This window comes from Peromyscus californicus, unplaced genomic scaffold (genome assembly GCF_007827085.1).
Source record: "Peromyscus californicus insignis strain IS unplaced genomic scaffold, ASM782708v3 Scaffold_4__1_contigs__length_199733344, whole genome shotgun sequence".
NCBI classification, from domain to species: Eukaryota; Metazoa; Chordata; class Mammalia; order Rodentia; family Cricetidae; genus Peromyscus; species Peromyscus californicus.
Genome location: NW_026294562.1, coordinates 46625837 through 46649872, shown reverse-complemented (window position 1 = coordinate 46649872; position 24036 = coordinate 46625837). Strand labels below are relative to the sequence as shown.

Sequence of the window (24036 nt, the reverse complement as noted above, 5' to 3'; positions counted from 1 at the left end):
TTCAAGGCAACTGGCTCAGATGATACAGCCTCATGGACTACTCCATGATCCTAAAATTTTCTTTGTTTCCCCAAAAGATACAGCGCCCCCCTCCAACAGGAAGTAGTAAGAAAAACTACGCCCAAATTCCCAAATATACCAAGCTAACTTTAGAGATATGTAAAGGTTAAAACCTTCCTTTTTAAGGAAAAAAAAGGGGAGGTGCTGTGGGATGGTCTGTATGTCAAATGTGTTACTGATTGGTCAATGAATAAATCACTGATTGGCAGTGGCCAGGCAGGAAGTATAGGCGGGACTAACAGAGAGGAAAATTGAGAGAACAGGAAGCTGGGAGAGAGAGACACTGCCAGCCGCCATCAGGACAAGGAAGATGTAAAGTACCGGTAAGCCACAAGCCACGTGACAAGGTATAGATTTATGGAAATGGATTAATTTAAGCTGTAAGAACAGTTAACAAGAAGCCTGCCACGGCCATACAGTTTGAAACCAATATAAGTCTCTGTGTTTACTTGATCGGGTTTGAGCGGCTTGGGACTGGCGGGTGAGAGAGATTTGTCCTGACTGTGGGCCAGGCAGGAAAACTCTAACAACAGCAATTGTCAATTTTTGGTGTCGACTGGACAGGATTAAGGAGTATCTAGGTGTCCTATTTGGTTTTCTGTTGCTGTGACCAACACCATGACCCAAAACAACTTGGACAGGAGCTTGTTTCATCTTACAACACTCAAGTCACAATCCATCAATAAGGGAAGTCAAGAACATGAACTCAAGGCAGAAACCTGGACCCAAGAACTGAAACAGAGACCGTTTACTGGCTTTCTTTCCAAGGCTTGCTTTCTTATACAACCCTGGACCACCTGCCCAGTGGTAGAACCACCCACAGCAGACAGAGCCTTATCCACATCAATCTTAATTAAGAAAATGCCTGCAGACATGCCCACAGGCCAATCTGGGAGGTACATTTTTTTCAGCTAAGGTTCCTTATTCCCAGGTGACTGTAGTTTGTGTTAAACTGACAAAGACTAACCAACACAACTGACACCTTGTCAACTTGACATACAAATACATCACTAGTAAACCTTGCCCTTTTCTTTCTTGTTTGTTCCAAAAATCTTATGGTAGGATCAATATCACAATATAAAACACAATTCAACTTTTAAAAGCCTTACAATCTTAAAAAAATTCCACCAATTAAAAGTTCAATGTCTCGCCGGGCGGTGGTGGCGCACGCCTTTAATCCCAGCACTCGGGAGGCAGAGGCAGGCGGATCTCTGTGAGTTCGAGGCCAGCCTGGGCTACCAAGTGAGTTCCAGGAAAGGCGCAAAGCTACTCAGAGAAACCCTGTCTCGAAAAACCAAAAAAAAAAAAAAAAAAGTTCAATGTCTCACCAGGCATGGTGGTGTGAGCTTTAATTCCAGCACTTAGGAGACAGAGGCAGGCAGATCTCTGAGTTCAAAGCCAGCCTGGTCTACATAGTGAGTTCTAGGACAGCTAGAGCTATAAAAGAGAGACTATGACTCTCTCTCAAAAAATAAGAAAAAAGAAAAAGAAAGTTCAATGTCTCTTTTTAAAAAAGAGGTCTCAACTGTGGGATCCTGTAAAATCAAAACTAAATTGCATACTTTTCTATTTCAAATGTGAAGAGCCTGGGCTTCTTTGTTGTCAGATCAAAGCAAAACCAAAATCCAACCATGTACAAAGTACAGCATCTGACAGCATCCAGGACTCATTCATAATCTTCTGGACTCCAGTGGATTCAGGCAGTCTTACTTTCCTAGTTCTGCTATTCATGGCACATGCAGCTTGTCTTGTATGTTCAGGGCAACTTCACTCTATACCTGCCACTGTCCTTGGCTGACATCCCACAGCCCTGGCATCTCCCATATCCTGGAGTTTCTACTGCAGCTAAGGCTGCGCTTTCACCAGTGGTCTCTCCTGGCCTCTCACTGTACTAAGTCTCAACTGCTCTCCATAACCCCTTCAATCACGTTACTTTCATGCAGCTGAAACCAGAACCATGTTGGAAACTCTTACACATTACCAACTTTGGCTACCATCTTGAGATGTAGCTTTGGTCACCTCTGGACCAGAATTTCTGTGTGCTGAAGTATACCAGAAATACTTCCTAGAAGAGTCTGCCTTAATGATGCTGGTCTCTTACTAAACACAGCTGATTTTTTAGCTCCAGCTAATCAACACCAATTATCCCAGCAAATCAAAGTTTTTACTTCAGTAGTGCTAATCTCTTATAAATTATAGTTCATTTTTCAGTACTGCTTGACCAGAAACCACTGATTAATAATTCAAAATATCACCAGAATGACCTGATAGTCTTTGAGGAATGTTCAAACCTCCTTGTCATTCCTACGTTGTAAAAGAAAGCAAGATGAGCAAGGCACTAGAGAGCAAGCCAACAAGCAGCTTTTCTCTGCCCATGGTAGCACCACCCACAGTGGACTGAACCCTTCTATATCAATCATAAATTTAAAACACACCACACAGAAAAGATAATATGATGGGGGCAATTCTTCAACTGAGGTTCCCTCTTCCCAAGTGACTTTAGTTTGTGTCAAGTTGGCAAAGACTAATCAGCACACTGGGGAATTAACATGGCATTATTTCCTGGTGGATCTCTGAGTGTGTCCAGAAAGGAACGACAAGGAGGTTTGTAGACTGAGTAAGAAAACTCACTTTCCATGTGAGCAGCACCACTGCATTGGCTGAAAGTCTGGATATAATACAAAAGGCAGAAGAAAGGCAACAACTTCTTCTCCTTCTTCTTCTTCCTCCTCCTACTCACCACCCCCTTTCTGTCTCAAAGCTAAAATGCACTCTTCTGTCCTTCGACATCAAAAATCCAAGTTCTGCAACATTTGAACTCCAGGGTTTGCACCAGCATTCATTTCCTTTGGGTTCTCAAGCCTTTGTCCTTGGACCAATAGCTGCAGTGCTGGCTCGGGGTTCTCAGACTTTTGAACCCGTGCTAAGCCGTGCTAGCAGCATATCAGGTCACTAGCTTTTAGAAGGTCCACAACAGAACTTATTAGATTTCATTGCATGAGCCAGTTCCTCTAATAAACCCTTGCTCGTGTAGCTACTTACATCTATATTTATATCGCACTGGTTCTACCTCTCTGTTCAATACAAACACAAGAGCTTAAGATTTCAAAGACAGGAAGTCCTTTGATAGTCATATACTAGTTACATTTCCCTCACAACCCTAGCTGAGCACACAGTGGGTGTTCAACAAATATTAGTTGAATTAGCACTTCAAGAGTTAAATGTTTAGTAAGTTGTTTTTACTTCAACATGTAACACTGAGCAATGAAACTAGAAACAACTATTAACGCTGAGCTTATGAGACACTTTAACATTTTTGCCAGTATTTCTGTGCAATTCGAGCATATATTTATAATTGTATAATTCTAAATGTAATTGATGGATACATTTAGAATGCATCAGGAAAAGCATGTGTCAGTATCCATCCCTTCCAGCAGCTGTCAGATATGCTACATGATTCTTGTCTGGTGATAGGAAAGCTTATTCAGTTTATAAGTGAATGGGGCCTTTTAGTTGATATAATCCATATTTGTATCCAATAACAACTCTTTCCTCTGGTCAACCCATCATAGATTCATGCCTACTTTAAAATTTTGTTTTAATGTAAACTGAGTTTTGCATTATTTCTATATTACATTGACATTAAGTGCTGTAATCTTAATTATTCCTTAAATCTTGAATGATGGAAAGTGTCAAAAAATAAGGAAAACTACTTGGAGGTGCCAAATACCAGATAAATGGGGATTATAACTTTTTTATTTTACTCTAAAGAAATACTTCCTTGAGTTTGTGATCTTTCCCTGGTCTCAACCCCAAATCCTCAATTTCAATATCATATTAGTGGAACACTGTAATAGGTGGTCTGGTTTTTGTTTTGTTTTGTAGGTTTTTTTGCTACATTTGCTTGTTTCGAACTATGCCTGGTAGGCTTTCTTTGTTTAATCATATGGAAGGAGAAAAGTATGACTGTGGTTGAAGCACAACTGTGAAATCTGTTTCTTACTTGAGGTAAGAATGAATCTGGAGGTAGCTATTACCGGGTATAGACTTTGAGGTCATACTTCCCTGCTTTACCACTGCCTCTGCCACATCCTTAGCTGTGTGACTGTGAGCACATTTCCAACATCTCTGTGCCTCAGTTGTCTCTTTTGTAAAGCATGATCATAGTGGCATCTTTATAGCCTGATCCTGTGGGTCAAAAGAGATTGGTGTCTAGGGATGTAGTTCAGTTGGTAGAATATTTGCCTAGCATGTCCTGGACCAGAGTTCAATCCCCTGCACTGCCTAAACCAGCTATAAATTTCAGCACTCAGAGGTGAAGGCAGAATCAGGAGTTCAAGGTAATCCTTAGCTGCATAACAAACTTGAGGCCAGTAAGGTCTATATAAAACCCTGGTTTAATAAATAAATAATAAAGCTGAGTGTTTAAAGCATGAAAAATTATGTCTGAATTAATATTAGCTGTTACTGTTGTTACTGTTGCTGTTAAAAAATAATAAGAGGGTTAAAAACTAATAAAAAAGAAGTAGACTTCTTTGAGTCAGAATTTTGTCTCTAGGTAACAGTTTTCTATCTTCTTGGTACCTGACTCAAAAGTAGGAGATAATATAGCCTGGTCTTCTCATAGGGCAAAAGGGATAGTCTGCCCTTCCCAGCTCTCATATGCTAGACTCCTGTGAGGTCAACAGAGCCAACAAGATATATATATATATATATATTCTAGAATAGTAAGGCACCTGAAGGACATTATTGTCCATTTCACATATTTTGTACCCAGCCTGTAATGCTAACATCCATCCACCTCCTTATTCTATGTATTCCTTAATCTGGCAGTCTAAAAATTAGCCCCCACATACATAGCTAGCTAGCAAAGTAACCCAAAAGAATGAAACAACAGTTCCCTGGGAGAAAGAATCACTTCTCAGCATTTTCCCTTGGACACCCAGAAATTTGCCTGGCACACAGTAAGTCTTAGATAACACATTTTAAAATGTTAAGGAGCTCAGTTTCCAGTGATAAAGCCACCATTCTCCCTCCCGTGCCCTTACCATGATTACACATGTAGCATGAGGGAAATATCAGGAAAGCAGCACTCATAAAAGAAAAATCTCCAGCCCTCTATGTCTGAACTCTGATCACATCCCTTCTGTCAGAAAAAGCAGAATCTGATTCCCAGGGGGCCACATCCCCAGACTGTGACATTCCTCAAATGTCTTTCCTTCAACATCATCCCCACCTGCCCATTTTGAAACACACTTCTGCTAGCCCATCCCTGTCAATTCCAGCTTCAGTAACAGCTTTTTGTGAGTGGATGAACAGACATGATGGCGCTCAGTTCTGAACATAGAAAGTCCAAGAAAGGGCATTGCTGTGGTTCATGGATGGAAGCATCTAGCTCGGTATTCACATGAAGAAAAGGGAAAATTCTGCTTTCTTAATCCCCTAAGAAGGTCCCTATTCCCATTCATAAAAGCTTCTCCTAATGACCTAATCAATTTCTGAAGGCCCCACCTTCTAGTGTCATTATATGGGAGATTAGGTTTCAACACATAAATTGAGGGGCACTAATATTCACTCTGTATCAACACATAAAATTACCTTGTCAAATAAAAAGGTATTTTTGGCTTCCAACTAAAAGCAAACTTTGGATGGCTGCCAGACTCTATTTATCAATGTAACAAACAATATTTACCGATTGCTTCATTTGCCTAAATTGCTTTTGATCCTCAGGACATGCTGTTTGCATCCTAATTTCCCACTAATTTCTCCATTCTAGAAACTTCTCCCATGTGTTTTACCTCATTTCTGCTTCTGACAAAAGTAAATGCTGCCTTGGACAGCTCTGGCAGCTGCCTAGCACAATGGATCTGAATACTGGTGCTTTGCGCGCAGCTTTTCATTTCATTATTTAAGGATTGCACAGCTCTCCAAGGTAAATTTGATTCTTTATATTTTTGTGGTTGTTCATGGGATTTCATCAGGCAAGTGAGGTTGAAATGCTTCTCTGGCAACATGTTGGGAGATATGCCAGTCAAGGATGCTTCTAAGATGAGGGCTGAGGAAAAGGGGAGAAGACAACTGAGGAACCAATGTAGACATTAGACCTAAATCTGGACTATAGTTAATCTTCTCTGGATAATGGTTTGCCTTCCCTCCATGATCTGCAAACCCACAAGCCTAGTTCCAGACCTCAGCCCATGAACTCTCTTTGTTACCGATCAACTTCTGATGGGTAAGTCACTTCCCCTTCTCATCCCTCCTGACTCCAACACTACCCTGGGCCTGCATCCTCCCCATACCACAGGCCTAGCACCAGATCAGTGGCTTCTGAACCTGCTTCCCTTAAGAGCCACCTTTGACTGGTGTGATACTGTCCTTCTCCCATCCTTCCCTCTGCCCACTGCCATCTCTGCATCTTCAGCCTAGCTTCAAACCTATGGTATAGGAGCCATCTGCCTGGTTCAATTAAAAAATTCATCCACCAGCTTTAACCGGCCTAGCTCAGGTCATGTATCTGCTGAACTGATCCAGTCTAAGGAAGGTCAGATTACCACATCAGACACACAACCAAAGAAAGAAGTCCACATCCTTGGGCCAAATTACAAAAATAATGTGACCGGTCAAGACAGCTTGCCTTCCATCCAACCTACTAGTTCTAAAGAAGTGTTCTCTGATGAGCAGGACCTACATGAGCCCACAACACAGCATTCAAAAGAAAAATAATAAACTTACCAAAGAATTTAAGGAATTTAAACAAGACAAACACCTTACTGAACTCAAAGAGAATAATCCCAAAGGTTTTGCTGTGTTGTGTCATTTTCATTTAATTCCAGGAATATTTTGATTTTTTCTTCTTTGACCCACTCATTCTTCAGTAATGAGCTGTATAATCTCTATGAGTTTATATGCTTGTTAGAGCTTTATTTGCTACTTTAAGTTATATTGTATAATAGTCAGATAGGATGTATAGGATTATTTTAATTTTTCTGTATTTGTAAAGGTTTATTTTGTGTACTGGCATGTGATCTATTTTGGAGAACCTTCCATGGGCTGCCAAGTACAATGTATATTCTTTGCAATTTGTGTGGAATACTCTGTAGCTATCTGTTAGGTCCATTTGGTGTAAGATGTCATTTAATTCTGGGGTTTTTCTATTCTTTTTTTGTCTGAATGATGTATCTATTGGAGAAAGTGAGTTGTTGAAATTGGCTGCTATTATTAGATTTGTGTTAATCTGTGTTTTTAAATCCATTAGTATGCTTTTTATGAAATTGGCTATGCCAGAGTTTGGTGCAAATATGTTTAGTATGCAATAGTTTCCCGATTAATTGATTCCGTTATTGGAATGAAATGCCCTCTTTGTCTCTTCTGGTTAGTTTTAGCTTGAGTCTATTTTATCAGATACTAGGGTGGCAGCACCTGCTTGTTTTGATATTATTTGCCTAGAATACTTTTTCCATTTTTTATATTAAGGTGGTATCTATTTTTAAAACTAAGATAAATTTATTATAGACAGAAAATTGCATGGATTTTGTACCTTAATCCATTTAGCCAGGCTGTGCCGTTTGATTGGAGAGTTGAGGCCATTAATATTTAGAGTAATTATTGAAAGGTGTAAGGTATGTGTAGATTACAGTCTTTTTTTCTTGTTTGTGTTCTTAGTTGTGCTTTGTATGCCATAAAATTATTGTTTAAATAATAGAGTGCTAAATCAATTGTTTATTTTCTTCCTAGAGTCTCTTGACTGAACTTAGTTTTCTCCTCTTTTTTCAGTTCCAAGTATCGCTTCCAGTATTCTGTTTAGGGTTCATTGTTGTTGTTGTTGTTGTTTTAGGCTGTTTGCATTATGGAAAGTTTTTCTTTCTCCTTCAACTATGGCAGATAGTTTTGCTGGGTATAGCAGTCTTGGTTGTCAGCCATGGTCTTTTTAGAACTTGGAATGTATCACTTCAGGCTTTTCTGGCTTTCAGAGTTTCCATTGAGAAACCAGCTGTTATTCTGATTGTTTTCCTTTCTATGTGATTTGTGCTTTTTTTCTCTTGCAATTCTCAACATTTTTCATCATTCTGTATATTTGGTATCTCTTTTTCCCCTTAGACAGGCCTTCTCTATGTAGCTTTGGCTGTCCTACAAGTTGCTTGATAGACAAAGCTGGCCTTGAACTCAGAGATCTACCTGCCTCTGCCTCCTGAGTGCTGGGATTAAAGGTGTGCCCACCACCACCCAGCTCTTATACTTGGTATCTTAACTATGGTATACCATGGGGTGTTTCTTTTCTGGTCTAGTTTAGATGGACTTCTGTGTGCTTCTTGTATCTGTATGGGTATGTCTTACCATACAGTTTGGGGAAAATTTCCTCTTTGTTCTTGTTAAAGATGTGGTCTATGACACTAACTTGCAACTATTTTCCTTTAGCTATGCTGATTACTAGAAAATTTGGCCTTTTGATGGTGTCTCACATTTCCTGCATGTTCTTTTCCTGTGCTCTAAAAAAAGTTTATATTCTTTGCTTACTTTTTCTGTATCCTCTGCTTTGTCATTAGAGTCCTGATATCCTGCCTTTGACTTATTCTACATGTAAGGTTTCCCCCTTAATTTTCTAATTGGGTTTTTCAATTCCATCTTCATTTCAGCTTGTGTTCTACTCAGTGTTTCTATGTCTTTAGTGAATTCAGTTTTCAGATCCTGAATTATTTTCATCATTTCATTCAGCAATGTATTTTTATTGTTCTGTATATCACTCCAAGAGTTTATTGTTATATCTAAAGGCATTCTAAGGAGACATTTATAGCCCTAAGTGCCTACATTAAAAATCAGAAAGAGCATAAGTGACTTAATGACACAACCCAAGAGTCTGGAATAATAAGAACAAACCAAAACCAAATCTAGTACACAGCAAGAAATAATAAAGATCAAAACAGAAGTTAATGAAATAGAAACAAAGAAAATACAAATAATGAATCTAAAAGCTGGTTCTTTGAAAATATAAACAAGATGGACAGAACCCTGGCCCAACTTACCAAAAGAAAGAGAGACCCCAAATTAACAGACTCTGAAATGTGTAGCTGGAGAATTTTCCTCCAGCTCCCACCGCCAAGTCCTGCCAGTCCCGGAGCTCACTTATAAAATAAACACACAGACTCTTACATTATTTAAACTGCTTGGCCATTAGCTCAGGCCTATCATTGTCTAGCTCTCACTCTTATATTCAGCCCATTTCTATTAATCTTTACTTTGCCACGTGGCTCGTGGCTTACTGGTATTTACATCTTCCTTGTCTTGGCGATGGCTCCAGCCAGTCTCCCTTTCCTTCTTCCTTCCTCAATTCTCCTCTCTCCTTGTCCCGCCTATACTTCCTGCCTGGTCACTGGCCAATCAGTGCTTTATTTATATAAAGCGATATCCACAGCAGAAATGCATAGTGAAACATAATAGACACCACAGAATATGACCATCCTGCCAAAGCAATTCATAGATTCAGTGCAATCCCAATCAAAACACCTGCAACATTATTCACAGAAATAGAAAAAAAAATTCAAACATTCACATGGGACCAAAAAAGATCCCAGAGAGCCAGAGCAATCCTGAACAAAAATAATATTGGGGAGATTGGCATACCAGACTTAAAGATATATTATAGAGCTATGGCAATAAAACAATATGGTACTAACTTGAAAACAGACATATATGTAGACCAGTGAAATAAAGCAGAAGACACAAACATGAGTACTCATAACTACAACTATCTGATACTCAACAAAGGCCAAAAATGTGTGCTGTAAAAAGATAGTCCTTCAACAAATGGGGAAACTAGATGCCCACATGCACAGGAATGAAAGTAGACCATGACTAATGAAGTCATGGGTCTTAGAAGAGAAACTGCTATTGCTGCTTTACTGAACAGCATTTTTCTTGCAGGCTAGTGGAAGTTGGGCAGGGGCATTATAAGTCGGCCTGGATTCTTATCCCAAGGCTCAACTTCACTCGGGTTCAGCTTGCTCTTCTGCTGAGGTATCCCAGATTTCAGCTTGTTGTACTTCCATGAGAGCCTGCTTCAGAATCTACTGCACAGATCACTCAGATCCCTGTCCTTAGAAGGCTGGGGTGTGGCATACTTGAGTGTCTTGATTTTTAATAAGCTTGACATGTGACTCCAGCATTGTTGTAGTTCACCCTACCATACATAAAGCTTGGTAATGACATCTGTGTCATGGATACTGACAACCAAGGCTCCTCTTAACAGCCAGCTGGCAGTCAGACACAGACACACAGACAGACAGACAGACAGACAGACAGACAGACACACAGACACACACACACACACACACACACACACACACACACACACACACACACGGTATATACATACATTCCATACATCCCACCAACTCCTTTAAAAAATTCTAACTAATGGAAAAGGAAGTTCTTTGTTTATTGTAATAGTCTCGTTTAAATCTGTCATATTATTTATTCTATTGGAATTGTTTCTCAATTCGTTTCCTAGACATTATATTGTAGCTTTTGCCAATTTTGCCCAACAAGATCTGTTCTACAAGTCAGAGCTTCTTTTGTTTCTCAGTATCTCTCATTACAACTGGCAAGGTTTTGAACATATAATGAGAAATCAACAGATATCTGTTACTGTTTTGCTTCAATTCTGTCTCATTACATTGCAAGCTGATGTTTATCCTGTTCCTAAGATGTAACCTCCTTAATAAAGGGGGGAAAAAAGCAAAATCATTGTTGGTGGCAGCTTGATGATCAAAGGCTGTTAGACAGTAGGCTAGGGTAAAAGTCATACACCATCAGCCTTGTGGTATGTTTTGTTGTTCCTAAGATTATTTAAATTCAAAATATTTCATACAAAATCTAAACTTCAAGTTCTCCTGGGAAAGTGAAAGCTGTGTATTCTGTACTCACACTCCCACAGGTCAAGTTTACCTTGGGATAAGGAAAAGCCAGCTGCCTCATTTAGATAGGGTTTGTGTGGTCTAAAGTGTCTCTGTCACCATCCATCCAACGGTGTTCCCAACACATACAGAGCAAGTGTCAACAGTCACTGGGCATCATGCTTGACTTCTGTTGTATCTTAAGTATAGGAGTTCCTACTGGGGCTGTCACTACAAAAGAGAGAGATCAGAGGTCACATTAAAAAATGAAAAACCAGAATGTATGCCTTTGTATGGAATACGTACTTATTCTTTATATGCAGATACAGCATGTCCTTTCTCATGCCTGCCTGTCTGCTTTCATTCAGTATGGTTTCATGGGCACTGGTATTTGTATTTGTAACCCTTGACATAGACCCTAATGACTTAATGGTTGGTTCGGTGAGCTAGTGTTTTAGGTATGGCTTAACAAGTAGGCTATTATGCTTTTCAGCAAGGAAAATGCCAATAATAGCAAATTCCAATTCACCACCCTACAGGCCCACTGAGGTCAGCAGTGGCTCTGATTCAGGTCTCTGCTCTAGCAGTCAGAGCAATCATCATCTTCAATACTGCCAGTCACAATAACAAACAGAACAAAGTCTCTGGGGGATGCCGGTTTTAAACCAAGTGTCAAGGCTCATGCCTGTAATCCTAATACTGGAGATTCTGAGGCAGAAGGATTTTCACAAGTATGAGGTCATCCTGTGCCACAGAGTGAGATCCTCTCCAGATGTGTGAGGGGGGTGGAATAGAGGGGAAGAAGAGGAAATGGCAGCTGCACAAGGTAGAAGGAGACAAAGTGGAGGGGGGTGGGAATTTATTGTGACTGAGACTGAGGTTACAGTTTGGTCAATAAGTGCTCCAATCTTAAAACGGCATATCACTTTATTCAGAACTAACTGGATAAAATCACATAACCCTAATCTAACTGTAAGGAAATGCAAGATCAGCGTGTGCCAGGGCAAAGAGCTAGAATTAAATAGTAAGCAGCCTTGATGCATGTCCTACAAAGCCTACAGCACGATTTCCCTGAGAATTCTCATCTTGCTCATCGTGCTCTCGGAGCATGGAGAAAAAGCCACTTACCATCATGTTCTTCACGAGTTTCTCTGATCTTCAACTGAATGGCCAGGGGCCATCAGTGAATCCATTCAAAACCACACATACCTTTTTTCTTATATTTGAGGAAGGTTCCTAGAAAATAGAAATAAGGAATTCTGCAAAACCATGAACCACCAGTCCCTGCATATCCCAACCATTGAGCCCACACTGAGAAGAATCGACACCCCTCTACATTAAACCTCCATGCTATATGTGGACTGTGGGGCATTTACCCACCACCCCCACAGTTCCCCAGAGTTTTCTTGAGTGCGAGCAGCAGGAAATATTAGATAGAAGGATTTATTGCAGAGAATCTTGTGGAGATAAACAGATAGAAAATAAATAATAGCCTCGAGAGGGCCTGGAACCTTTTCCAATGGGCCCCGACTGTCTCTGCCCCAGGGTTTTTATAGAGACGCCAAGGGGTGGAGCAAAAGACCTCCTCCCCCAGCACAGCCAAGTGCAGACCATCTCAGACACCTGCACTCAGGCCCGTGGTCCTAATCATCCTCTATGCGGACCAGCTGGGTAAAGCCACGAGGAACCCGAGAACGGGCTCCCACAGTGGACAACAGAGGCAGTAACTGATAAGGAAAGCAAGACTTCTAAGACACTGGGGTGAGAATCTTACAAGAGGGGTATAATTTGCTCAGGGAGGAAGCAGAAGAGAGGATTGTACATGCTCACTGTGCAAAAGCCATGTATAATTCAACATTTTGTGCAGCACCTTGCACATTATTACTTGAAACTTCTAACAACTTTAATAATATCCTTGAACCTTGTTCTTCTCTGACAGGCACATCACAAAAGGCACCTTCCAAAGTGATGCTTAGAAAACTACACTTACTGCTCAGTGTTACTTCTGACAAGTATCTGTATACTGCTTGTAATCTATAAAAAGTCCCCCATTTAATTTGCCTTTTCAGTACCACAATGAGATGAATCACAATCAATGAATATGAGTTCTTCTTTGAAGCCCATTACAAGGCTGGACCATTTTAGCACATCTGTGTGAGCATCCCTGCATCTATCTTCAGACATTAGAAAACTCTCCAATGCACTCAGCAAGAACATTCTTGTTGTTGTTTTCTAGCATTGAAAGTATTCATATGCCTTTCTACCTTCACCAATGCTTCTCCCAGGGTCTTCTTGTCCAAGTCAAAGAACATTTTACTTGCAACTCAATTTGTCACAGAGAATAATGAATACTTTTTTAAAAGCACAGAGAAAGATAGCCTGACAAGCCAGGACCTTCATAAAGTGACATCTTCTAGAAGCACACACAGAGGCTGCAGCCATGACATCAGAGTGAGATAACAGCAGTTTGGGTTAATAAAATCGGTGACCAATTAGACATACATATGAAGAATCACACAAGTCTTTTTTTTGTGTATTTCCTTCTAGGCACTGATTAAAATCAGTGTTCTTTTAATATATTGTCAGCCAGCCAAGCTGAAGGATTCATGGTGGAGATCAAGACATTTAGCTTTATTCACTAGTAAGTCAAGTTGGACGATTTGGTCAGAGCAGGGCACACACAGGTCAGACACAAAAACCTGAAGCTTGCCTCAGGGTGCACGTTGCTATCACAGAAGCATAGTGAAAACCTGCTTGCTTGAATGTGTTTTTAACTGGAAGGGAAGATATGAACTCTAACACAACCTAAAAAAACAAGAGGGGTCGAAAACAAAGGGCTGTTTTAGGTTTGTATAAAACCTCTGCTTCCAGTATCTCAAAAATGACATGCAGTACCCCATCCCAAACCAGTGAAATTCCCAGGACACACTGAGATTCCAAGGAGGGATGCTTCACTCAGATGGCCTCATTCTGCCATGATAGCCACATCAGGCTTCAGAAAGCTTCAGTCTGTGAAATCCCAAACCAGCATCACAATCCCAGAAGACGCCACAGGGTGAGACAAACAGCCGTTTGTTAGCCCAGTGGTTTGGAAACATCTTGGCATGTAGAGCCCCATGAGGAGGTCTATCAGGGAGAGGGGAGGGGAGAAAGGGAGACTGTGAGGCACTGGAGTGTCCCCTGGCACAAAAAGTTGATGCCCAATTAGATTTAGAAAAAGTGACAAAGAATTGATGCCCAATTAGGTTTAGAAAAAGCTCCTCTCTGTAAACCTCAATTACCTGTGATGCCTTATGACATTCAGCATTTACAAAGTATAATTACACAATAGTGTCTGACATTTAACGTCTATGGATAATTTAAAAGACTTCTACTTCAAAAAGGCTGCTCATGAGCAACAGTAATCACTTCAATTAGCTTGGCACCATTACAATGTAACAAGACCATTTGACTGCCTATTAGAACCAGCCAAGCTCTTCAAGTGTGTTAATTTAGCAGTCATTGCTAATTTCTGGGCTTTGCTACATTTGCATAGGAAAACACAGCCCTTTAAGCAAGAGAGGAAGTTTCATTCCTAAACTGGCTTCCTATTCTTAGAAGAGCTTTTTATATTTTCACACACAAAAAAGATCAGAAACATATTTCAAACATGGGCATCTCTGAATAATATTAGATAAAAGAATATCAAATTTAAGTAAGATGTGGGGGTCCCACTTCCCCATCCTGTGCTTGTTCACATGCATATAAGTATGATACATAAGTATACATAGTACATGTATTAGCCAAAGTGTAGCACATGTGATTATGTTCATAGCATTCCATGTTACAAAACATACATCATACAGTATATGCATTGACATGGATATACAGTGAGCTAGGCAAAGCTGTGCTTGGCAAAATGCAAAGGTTCCGGCCTCTTAAAAAAAAAAAATTAATGGCAAGTTCATTCACTAAACCTGGAGCTTTGGATGTAGAGTATCTTTTACTGTTTTATTATGACTTTGTTACTATATGCAGGTTATCAAAGGTATCTTGCATAAATTAATTAGGCCTTTTAAAAATGCATAGTCTGATGTGGATATAATTTGCCCCTGAGCATAAAGAATCTCTGTTGTACAAAGGAGAAACTGCAGTTTACAAAGTGCTGTGTACATACACACTCCCAGAGATAATATGGGCCATTTGGTATAAACCTCGATAACAGTGTTTGGGACCGTATCTGTGGTTCAGCACTGACAAATACTAGATGCTTCTGAGTAGAAATGGTTTCTAAACAACTACTGAAATAGTAAGGACTCTTGATTCAGTACTCCTCATGCAGAATGCAATGATCTTCTCCTAGCTATCTCCTCACTCTAGCTTCATTGATATAAAAGTACTGATCATCACTTAGCTATTATTTAGGAACATATGTTACTAACATGCAATTTTTCCTGTTTTGAAAAGGCCCAAAGATGCCATTTTTTATATGTCATGAAATTTACAATTATAAAGTATACAATTCCAAAGTTTCTATTGATATTCACAAAGTCGTGCAATGATCGGCACTGTCTAATTCCAGAGTATGTGCCTCACCCAGGAAAGCAGTGCCATACCAATTAGGGGGCAGTCTCATTGCCTCCTTCCCAGGCTTAGCAATCACCCATCTACTTTCTGTCTCCATGGATTTTCCTGTTCTGTGCTTTCATACAAATGGAAATGCAGTCCGTGTAGTCTTTCCTACCCTACTTCTATCTCAATAGCTTGCTTTCAAGATTTACCTATGGGGTATCATGTACATGTGATTTATTCATTTATGGCTGCAAAGTATTTCATAGTGTGGTTACAGCACATTTTGTATAGCCATTAGGCTGTTGATAGACATATCAGCTGTATTCATTTTCCAGCTTAAGTAGTTCAGTAATTAAACTACATGTACAGCTTTTATGTGGATTATGTTTTAATTTTTCCTCAATATCACCTTGAAGTGGAATTGCTGGGTCACATGGTAACTTCATTTTTAAGAATTTGCCAAACTTTTCCCCAAAATGAACCATTTTACATCCTTACTAGCAAGACTCTTTGCACCTCATCCACACTTGTATTGCCCATCATATGCATTATGTAACATTATACAAAGTTATCATAATTTTACTTGAATTTTCATACTGCTAGTTGGTATATTGACCATTTCTCCATATGCTTATTGGTTATGTGTGTATCTTTTTAAAACAAGTTTTCACTTTAATTAGTTTGTGCATCTTTAACTGGGTCATTTGTCTTATGTATTGAAAGAATGGTCATTCTTGATGTCAAATCATGTAAGATATATGATATGTAACTATTTCTCCCACTTTGAGGTTTTTCCTTTTCACTTCGATATTTTTGTAATAGGGGAATTTAATTTTATTAAGTTGAATATGTTTTTAAATTGGTTGCTTCTGCTTTATGTGGTATACCTAAGAAATGATAGAGGCAGGAGAGATGGCTCAGCAGTTAAGAGCACTTGCTGTTCTTGGCAAAGGATCTAGATTTGGTTCCAACACCAACATGGTGGCTTACAACTGTCCTTAAGTCAAGTTCCAGGGGATCTGAGGCCAGATCTCTGACCTCCCTAGGTATGAAGCACATAGATGCTGCTCACACACACAGGCAAGACACTCATTCATACACATAAAAAATTAATTTAAAAAAACTTTTAAAAAAAGAAACTATTGACTAACCCAAGGTCAATGTGATTTAAACACAGGTAGAGTTCCTGTAGTTTTAACTCTTACATTTAAGACATTGATTTGCACTGAATTAATTTTTGCATATGGTGGGAAGGATAAGTCCAAGTGCATTCTTCAATATGTGGACAATCACAGTGCCAGCATCAAATGTTGACAGGATTACTTTTTTGTCCCTAGGTCTGTACTTATATCCTTGTACAAAAACAACTGTCTAAAACCATGGGAGCTGGAGCGGTGGCTCAGCCATTAGGAACACCACTGTGTTTTCAGAGTTCAGTTTCCAGCACACAGGTCATGCTCTTAACTCCAGCTCCAAGGGATCCAATATCCTCTCCTGTCCTCCATAGGGACCCACATGAATGTGTACATACTCACACACAGGCACATACCTAAATATCCTTTACCAATAAAATAAAAACTTAAAACATAAGGGTTTGTTACTAGATGCTCAATTTCATTAATCAGCACAGCTGTCTTTATTCCAGCAGCATTCTTGTATTCCTTTTTTATTAACATGCAAAGAATCAGATTTCATTAAGGCTTTCTTCAGAGGATATCACATCAAATTTTGAAGCTGCATAGTATAAATCCTACAGTCATTTTCAAGATTGTCTTGGCTGTTTTAGGCACCTTGGATTTCCAAGTGAATATCAAAATCAGCTTGTCAGTCACTGGGAGGCAAAAAGAAGCTGAGGTTTTGAAAGGGATTCTGTTCATTCTGAAGACCTACTTGGGAGCAGTTACATCCACAGTGTTCAGCAGTTCATCCGTGAGCATTGTCTTTCCCTTCATTTAGACTTTGCAAAGGTCTTCAACCCTGCTCTGCAACTTTCAGGATCCCAGTGTTGCACTTCCACTGTCCATTGTATTCCTAATTGTTTCTCTTTTTCTTATGCTATTGTAAATGGAATTGGTTTATTTGAATTCTTGGTTGTTTATTGCCAATGTGAAAAGACACGACTGGTTTAATATATTGATTTTGTACCCTGCAAACTTGCTGACCTTTTTAGTTTTCACGGGCTTTTTGGTGATTTCTTGGAATGCATTACAAATAAAAGCATGTGGTCTGCAAAGATAAGCCAAATTCTTCTTTTCCAGTATTCATGCTTTTTATTTGTTTCTTACACAATTATCTGGCTATTATCTCTAGTAAAGTGTGAGTAGAAGTAGCAAAATAAAATAAAAATCACATCTTGACTTCTTAGACTTTCCCAGAAGAGAACAATTACCATCTTCACTTTCAGTAATCTAATTTGGATTAATATCAAGTTAGTTTTAATACTATAAAAAAAAAACTTCAATTCTGTCCAGCTCTGTCTACTTCCCTCCAGGATATTTTCACACAAACTGCACCCTTATCTACTGTGTGACCATAACACACACACACACACACACACACACACACACACACACACACATATATATATATAATTTTTACCCTATGAAGTTTTACTCTATTACTCAATTATTGCTCTATGAAGTTTCCTTTAAGTCATACAGGAGAAAGTAACAAAAACTGTATTTATATAATCTTTTTTATTGCTTTAACTGATGCTGTTTTCTCATATGTATTCAAGTTCTTGTCTAATTCATGTAATGTCAGCGTGAGGGACTCTGACACTTACTTTAATTTTTAAAAATGTATTACTATTGTCTATGTTCTTGGTGCGGGGTGCTATGGCACATGGATGTTGATGACAGCTTGTGGAGTTTGTTCTTGTCTCCTACCTTTAGATGGGTTGAAGACATCAAATTAACAGACGTGTGGGGCAAGCACCTTTCCTGCTGAGTTATTGCACCAGGCCAACTCTTTAATGTTTCTTTCACAAGAGATTCACCAGAGACAAATGCCTTTCATTTTTGTGTAAGACAATATGTTAATTTATCTTTAACTTTAAAGTGATAGTTTTAGTGGACATGGAATTCTTGTTGAAAGTCTTTATTTGAGCCCCCTAAAATGTCTTCCCACTGCTTCAGCCCACCCCCACCCCCACCCTGGGAGCCTCTAATCTCAAATCAGTGATGAGTTGAATAAGAACCACAGTTGTACATGATGAGCTGCTTCCTCTTCACTGATCTCAAGACTGTCTCCTTGTCTGGCTATCAGCAGGTTGATTAGACCATTTCTAGATGAAGACCTTTTTCAGTTAATCCACACCAATGTCACCAAGCTTATCAGGTTTTCAGATTAATGTTTTTCATCAAATTTGGGAAGTCTCAAGTCATTATTTCTTTAAATATTTTTTCTGATCTTATTGCTTTTCTATTCTGGGTCTGTTATTATGGGTATTTTGATAAAGTTAATGGTATCCCAAAGTTCTCTCAGGCTCTACTTATTTTCCTTCATTCTTTTCTATGAGTTTTACTAAGTAGTCTCAGTTAACCTATCTTCAAGTTTCTGGTGATTGCTTCTGCCTTCTGAAGTCTACTTTAAAATCCCAGTAGTTATTTGAACCCTAGCCTCTCTCTCTCTCTCTCTCTCTCTCTCTCTCTCTCTCTCTCTCTCTCTCTCCCTCCCTCCCTCCCTCCCTCCCTCCCTCCCTCCCTCTGTGTGTGTGGGGGTGTGTGTGGGGGGGGGGGGGTGTATGTATCAGAGGTATTCCAAGGAACCATAAAAACAGCAGTCTCTTATTCTAATGAAACCTGAGGAGTAAGATGTCTCAGCCGGATGTTCCCATTACCATAGAGCTATCATGCCTTCCCAGACATGATGGGATAGACCCTCAAAATGTGATTCAAAATAAATCCTTCCTCCCTTAAGTTTGCATACTATGTCAGCAATCAGAAAAACAATGAATGCAGAAAACTGGTACCAAGAGTGAGGTTGTTGCCATAATAAAATTAACCGTACGGATCATAAGCCGCATAGCCATGTGGTTCAACTGGCTTACAGGAAAGGGGATAAAGATTTCAGAGTTTCACAATACAAAAGCTCTTGAATGCTGTAGGCAGAGCCTAACAGGCTGTTCCAAAAAGTGTTCAGTAGACCAGAAAAGTGATGAAAATGTGGACAGCAGGAGCCCTGTGCATAAAGCTTAAGAAAGGACAAGCGCTCCATTAGAATTAGAACCATTCATGTCACATTCTGGCAAAGCATCTGTCTACACTCTTCCCTGAGTGAGGCTAAATTCAAAAGTCAAGGACTAAGCTGTTCGGTGGAGGAAATTTCATAACAGCATGGTAACAAGTCTGTAGCATGGTTGTTTGCCATCTGCCTTCAGTGAGACTTAGAGTAAGAACTCAAAGCAAAGGCAGAGCAGAAATATGAGAAAATGTGTAGTTTAGCCAAGAGAGGAGCATGAGTACGGTTATGTTTCAGACAAGTGGACAAGACCCTTGCTGACAGAACAGCTATAATTATTAAAGTGATAGTATCAGTAAGTACAAACCTCACACTTGGCACTGAAGGAGTAGGAAAAATGCACTAAGAGAAAGACCACATCTCTCAAAAACTCCAAAGAATAATAAGTTGGACTCATTTGGGAAATTCATTTAAAAATAGAGTTCCTGAACAGAGTTTCCAGAGCGCCCTTCTTGCCTAGAGAAAAGCCTTCCCAGCTTCAACTATGAAAGAACAGGAGGACACTGTACCTATGGTCCAAAGCAGCAAAGCCATATCTCAAGCTGGTAGTAGGACTTGGTGTCATTGATCAGGTGCTAGTTTCATTGGCATGGGAAGTGCAAGAGTAAAGGACCTTTATAGGTAGGCAATGTTTAGCAAGGTTGGGTTCTGGGCATAGAGCTTCTGGATAGGCTGTTCATGCCGTTGTGAAGGTGGGGCTAAAGTTCCAGTGGAGACACCAGGATACCAGAGATGCCTGGAATATGGTGCATTTGCTCAGAAGGCTTCAGCGCTGAGTCAACCCAGAAAAAAGGCCACATGTGGTGCAGGCTACGAAGCTGAAAGGGTGGGGCTCCCCGAGCCTGTTGGAGCCCAGATAATTTTACCAAGGATCTCAGATGCCAGACATGACGCTGCAGGGTTTAATTTTTCCCAGCTTGTTTCTTTAGTCTGTTACCTTCTTGCTAGAGCCTTTATTTCTCCCTTTTGAAATGACAATGTTTAGTCTGTGCCATTATACTCTAAAATATGTAACTTGTTTGTTTTGTCATTTTATAGGAACCTACAATTAAGAGATTGCCTTGAGTCTGAAAAAAGAATTTGGACTTTTTAATAGTGTTGGAATTTTAAAGTTGGACCAAAAGCACATTTTGCATTATGAGATGTCCATACACCTTTTGGGGAACAGGGACAAAATATTATTGAGTATGAAATTTCCTCTGCAGGCTCCTGTGTTTGAACACTTGCTCCTCAACTTGTTGTCACTGTTTTTGGTGGTTGTAAAACCTTTGGAAGGTGAGGTCCCCACTGGAGGAAATTGGTTACTGGGTTAGGCCCTCAGGTTCATAGTTGGCCCCTGCTTCCTGTCTTAACTCTACTTCCTGCTTCACTGGGATGTGAAGGAGTCCCAGATGCATATACCCACTGCCATGGAGCTACCTACCTCCATTCCTTCCCCAACCATGATGGACTATACACTCAAACTATGAGCCGTAATAAATATTCCTCTAAAAAATGAGAAGAAATGTCAAACAATACATGTTTCTCTTTCCTGACACTCTCTATTCAGTGAGACATCATTCTCACTTCTTTAATTATTCATACCTTATTTTAGTTCATAGAACAAATTTTAAATTACTAAAAGTATTTGTTTAATAATCCCAAAGTCTGAGCTTCATCAAGGCCAGTTTCTGTTCATGATTTTTATTTATTTTTTAGCAGAGTTGTGGATCTAGTCATGTGTTGTGGAATATTATTTTAACTATGTAAAGATGTGTTACATTTGTTTATGTTGCATTTGTTTAACTATGTAAATATGTGTTACATTTGTTTGTGCTGCGTTTGTTTAATTATGTAAAGATGTATTGCATTTGTTTCACCTTGCCTGCCTAAGGTACCTGATTGGTCTAATAAAAAAGCTGAATGGCCAATAGCTAGGCAGGTGAGGGATAGGCAAGGCTGGTGAGCAGAGAGAATAAGTAGGTGGGGAAATACAGGCTCAAGAGAAGAGGAGGAGGAGAGAACAGGGGAGAAAGAGAGGGACATGCTGGGGCCGAAGTCAGGCAGCTGCAAGCCAGACATGGAGACAGCAGGAAAATAAGATATACGGACAGAGAGAGAGAGAGAAAGAGAGAGAGAGAGAGAGAGAGAGAGAGAGAGAGAGAGAGAGAGAGAGAGAGAGGGTACAAAGCCCTGAGTTAAAATGTAGATAAAGAGAAACAGATGAAAATAAGAGCTAAGCTGAGGCTGAGCATTCAAAACTAATAAATCTCCATGTCATGATTTGGGAGCTGGTTGGTTGCTCCAAAGAAAGTCTGCTACAGTCGTGACTTCATTTTAATTCTATAATGTGGAAATGTTCAGTCTCTGAGTCAATGCTCTCTCTGGTATTGTTGTTCTGTTTTTGGTAACTGTCTGTTTGATGGCCTCTGTGAACTAATTCTACTAGATCTATTGTTTATGTTTTAGACACTGGCCTTTTTGTTCAATGGATTTATTTATAACCTAACTACTGGACAGAGAGTTTCTAAATGCTGGGAGACAAAAACTGTTCTGATTTCAAGTGACAGATGGTACTTTGGGGCATAGCATCTACATTCAGCTGAATAAATAACAACTCATTTTATGTCTTCACAGAACCTCAAGATCAGACAAGGCTGAAAGCATGGGACCCTTGCAGATCTTTGCTGACCATGTTCAGAGCATTGGAAACATACACAGCCTGTACTTCCAGTGACTTTGTAAATCCCAAGATGATGTCAGAGATTTGCAAAGTGCCTGTGGACATCTCATTTCCTCTCCTTAAGCATTTGGCTTACCTGTTTCACCACCCCAGGCAGGCTCAGAGTTAAAGGAAGGTGTTCCAGAGAATCCTAAGGCATGTCCAATGATAGCCGTTCTCTAGCAGTGAGGCTTTGAAGGAATCCAGCCACATGTGTTTTCCTATGGCATAGTCAAGCGACTGGCTTTCATTCTGGTCATGAGTTGCTGCTTAGTGATGGTATCACAAAGCTGAAGAGAAGGAAATGAGGTTAAGGCAGGCTCACACGCCAGAAAGAACACGATCTACTGATTCATCCAATTGTCTCAACTTCGGGTTGCTTCATGCTTTTTTAACTTCCAGAGCTCTTCTGGTGGATAGCAATGCCATTTTCCCCATTGGTTTTATGGAGGAGAGTATTATTGGAGGCTCTTAGTCCACCATCTTCACTGAAACCGCTCATAGATTTCCTTCTTTGACAAAAATGTAGATTACTCAATCGGATTCAAGTCTCTCTTCACACTGTATTCCAGCCAGACTTGCTCCCATATCCTCATCTTCCCTTAATTCCATCAACTCTCTACTTCGACCAAGTTGGTTCCCTCCTGTTGCCTGAATAGATGATAGTCATCCCCACATGTGGCCCTTCGTAAGTTATTCCTCCCACTCAGAGTTCCCCCTTCCTTCCCTCTATCAAAATCCCTTCTGTCGAGTCCTTCTTAAGTCTTCCCTCAATTTCTCCAAGCACTCCTATGCATTAAGGACTCTCCTTGCGGCCTCTCTGACTCAGGGTGTCGCAGTTCCACTGTAACTTTGCGTTGTCTTACACCCTCCTCTCTTCACAAATCATGTCTTGCTGAATAAACTACTGTTTAAGTTACCTGAGAGTGAGTCCACATTTAGGTTGTGATTCCACCACAGATTATTTAGTCAAATCGACTCAGACAAAACTAAACCCCATCCCTCTGGCACTGCCTCAGCGCTGCCTTCCAACTCTTACCTCCTACTTATATTTTGCTAAAGACTTTTCCTTCTGGGAATCAATTTCATTTCATTTCATTTCTTTTCTGCACATGATGTAAGGATGACTTCAAAGGAGTCAAATTGAAATGGTTTGCTATTTCCTAGAAAGAGTTCTAGAAAATCACAGACCTAGACAGGACCTTCAACATTACCCAAGCAAGAATGCGCTCCTCTGAATTGTCCACGCAAGCAAATGTGAGAAATGGATGGCATTGTCTTTTGTTGATTTTACCAACCTGGTTCATTCTTCCTTTTAGGTACTCGGGACATTTTTCTTCTTACTCCATTACATTCATCCAAAGATTTACTAATGGCATAGCAACTTCTTCTCGGCCTCAGCCATTCTAACCAGCAGGTTGCACATGTGTGTGCCTATTTCATAGCAATTATGTGAGAAATGAATAATCACCATCAATGGCATCAGTAATAGCAGTGAGAAGAAATTCTTACCCCTGAGATTCCTAGCCTGAATTGTCTAATCTCAGTAAGAGTTGGATGTGGAAAAGAGAAACTGCAAATTCCAAAGAAGTG

General features: G+C 39.9%; 1 long non-coding RNA gene across 1 annotated transcript in view; it reads right to left on the bottom strand.

The window, feature by feature from the left end:
• LOC128095111 (uncharacterized) overlaps positions 1-22730 on the bottom strand; it is a 131724-nt gene extending 108994 nt beyond the window's left edge. Inside the window, exons 1-3 of the long non-coding RNA XR_008213159.1 lie at positions 22541-22730; positions 12078-12185; positions 11002-11180 (exon numbers count right to left, since the gene is read on the bottom strand). This is a non-coding gene — a long non-coding RNA (uncharacterized LOC128095111). The remainder of the gene's footprint in view (positions 1-11001; positions 11181-12077; positions 12186-22540) is intronic.
• Between the last annotated feature and the right edge of the window lie 1306 nt (positions 22731-24036).